Source organism: Cuculus canorus, chromosome Z (assembly GCF_017976375.1).
Source record: "Cuculus canorus isolate bCucCan1 chromosome Z, bCucCan1.pri, whole genome shotgun sequence".
Lineage (NCBI taxonomy): Eukaryota > Metazoa > Chordata > Aves > Cuculiformes > Cuculidae > Cuculus > Cuculus canorus.
The window spans coordinates 31,118,921-31,122,272 of NC_071441.1; positions in this window are offsets into that span (position 1 = coordinate 31,118,921).

Here is a 3,352-nt window from a genome sequence, read left to right on the forward strand (position 1 = left end):
TACCCCTCCTGATTTGTTCATACATATTGGGGTAGCATATGGCATGCATTCATGAATCACAACTGGAAAAAAACACTACTATGGTCAGAAAAATTACCACAAATTCATTCAGACTTGGAGTACATACCACAAACTTTTTTGAAAACTGAGCTATTGCTCTCAAAGTAAAGTTTCCAACCTTCCTGTTAAAAAAGAATAATTTAAGATGCAAATGAAGTGTGAATTGGCATACTCATTATGATTAAAAACACAATGAAAAGCACTGTTCTAAGATGTAAGGTGCTCGGCTTCTTTTCAGCATGAAAACTGTAAAACCTGGGGCTTTAACAATTTCACTGCTGAAGACATGAGGGCAAAGGAATTAGGTAAGTGGAAGAAAAGGGGAAAAGGATCTCACTGAAAAGGAAGGAGGAAGGAAACAGAAAAAAATGAAAAGATGAAGAGGAATTCAAGAAGAGTTGTTATGATGTCAATAAGATAGCACAACATCCAGCGACTGAGTTTACTTAGTCATTTTGTCTTCAGTCTCTCAGGGCAGAAAAAAACCAGGATATATTACCTAGTTTTCTATGCATATTTGTGGTCTTTTTATTTGATTTACCAGTATTGTTACACAGTTTATCTAGTCCTTTTCCCTTTCTCAATGTTATGCCTTCACTTTGCTTGGCCTTACAACCCACAGTTTTTTCATCATGGCTTGTGAGACACTGCACATTCACCTCTGCCTTTTCTTAAACACTGCCCAATATACATTCTTATACTAGAAAAGAATATCGTGTGCTAGTATGGAATCCCGAGATCTTATTTCCCCTTTTCTTGAAAACATCCTTTTTCACGACTGTTGGCTCATACTTTTTCAGTTCTCAACTGCGACACAAGATTCTTCTAATCTTTTGTCATTTCCAAATAAACAGCTTTCAGTTAATAATGAGATTTCTTATTACTGCTCCTTAACTATATGACCGAGCAGCTATACTATTAACTTTCATCTCATACCTTGCTGACTCTTCCCAAGGTGATCCAGTTTTCCATTCCTCTTTTGATGATGCTGACTACTTTTGTTTTACCAGCAAGCCTCATTAACACTCTTCTGCCAAAGACTGTAATTAAAATATTAAATTATATTGATCCCAGGACTGATCTCTGAACAACTGTACCTGTAACTTTCCTCCAACATAGCTAAGAACATACCAGTGCTCTTATTGCTCTTTTACTTACAAGGCACTGTAATTAGAGGAGTCATTGACTTAATTTAACGATGGGTACAGAACTACACAGACATTTTCACTTTTGCAAGGAAAAAGCAGGAAAGGGCTTCGAAGCCTTTTATGTTCTCTTCTTCTGAAATACACACTATCCCTTTACAATGATGCTTGCTGCACAGGTGGTGGAGGGGCACTTCCTCTAGTAGGCTAGGGAAAGGGTTAGATAACCTGGTTTGAAAACACTCAAGCTTTACTTCCATCCTAGATGAAGCAATTTTCATATTCTAGACTTTCCACCACCACCTTGTAGGTAAGCTCCTATTTTCATTACTATAGTCCTAGATGAAAATTGATAGTAAATTTCAAAGCAGTTTTAGGGGTTTGCCTAGATTACTCCAAATCTATAGCTTCATGGGACAGTAACTTTGTTTCTTCTTGTTCTTTCTATTGATGAAGTTGGAGAACAATGAGGCTTTTGATTTATTTGTTTCACAAAGTCAGACTCAACTTCTGCATTTCTTTTGCTTTTTTGCTAACCTAAATATTAAGGTCAGAAAGCTGAGAAAATCTTCCACTTCTGAAGGGTCCTCTTGTTCCTTGGCTTTCCTGCAGTTAGTACTTCAACCCTTCTCCTTTGTTTAACATACAAATTCTAGCTATTTTGTATATTTGATCTAATTTCTTCTAACGTATTTAAACTCATTTGTTTGACTATATGATGTTTACCTCTAAGGTCCAAGATGTTGTTATTTTGCAGCTGACATACTCACCTCCTCCTGTTTATTCTTGATTTACAGTGGATCAGTCTTCAGTAATTGCAACTGAAATATTTTCCAGAACCAGTTCCTCTGTATTACCCTTACTATTAATCAAAGTAAAACCTGACTTTTTGTTTAAGTGAATTTGAAGAAATGTTAGCAATCATATCTGGAAATATCCAGATGCTCTTGACAGTACTTATTTTCTAATCTTAATTTGATAGCTTTAATTCTCCATCCATTCCAGTATACTTTTTTAAAATCACTCAAATAACAGCCGAATGACAGAGGTTTGACCAATATCCAAATGTGGCACAACGCCCAACATTTTTTTCTAGCGGTCTTTCTTATCATAAACTTCTTTAAGTAATTTTGGCAAAAAAAAAAATTTCTTTCTGCACTATTCTTACATCTTCTTCACAATCGTTGCACTCCACTCCTGACACCAGTAATGGCGGTTCCTCAGGAAAAAGATGATCCATCTGTCAGCGATTCCTTTGGTAGTAATTCTTCAGGAGCACATGATCTGGTAGTATTTCTTCCAGTCAGTTGGTTAGTCCTTCCTCATGTTAGTTCCATGGGGTTTTGGGCACTGCTGTCCATGATTTCTTGGCAGGCATTATTTACAAGGCAAGTCCATGCCCTATTAGCGTGTGAGGGTTGGTCTTCATAGAATCATAGAATCATAGAACCACTAGGTTGGAAAGGACCCACTGGACAGAGCCAAACCATTCCTAACAATCCCTAAACCATGCCCCTTAGCACCTCTTCCACCCATCCTTTAAACACCTCCAGAGAAGGTGACTCAACCACCTCCCTGGGCAGCCTGTTCCAGTGCCCAATGACCTTTTCCCTGAAAATTTTTTGCTGATGTCCAGCTTGAACCTCCCCTGGTGGACCTCGAGGCCATTCCCTCTTGTCCTGTCCCCTGTCACTTGGGAGAAGAGGCCAACTCCCTCCTCTCCACAACCTCCTTTCAGGTAGTTGTAGAGAGCAATAAGGTCTCCTTTCAGCCTCCTCTTCTCCAGCCTAAACAACCCCACCTCTCTCAGCCGCTCCTCATAAGACTTGTTCTCCAGCCCTTTCACCAGCTTCGTTGCTGTTCTCTGGACACGCTCCAGAGCCTCAACATCCTTCTTGCGGTGAGAGGCCCAGAACTGTACATGGTATTTGAGGTGCAGTCTCACCAGTGCCAAGTACAGAGGGAAAATAACCTCCCTGGACCTGCTGGTCACACCGTTTCTGATACAAGCCAAGATGCCATTGGCTTTCTTGTCCACCTGGGCACACTGCTGGCTCATGTTCAGTCAGCTGTCAACCAACACCCCCAGGTCCTTCTCCTCCAGGCAGATTTCTAGCCAGACATCTCCTAGTCTGTAGCACTGCATA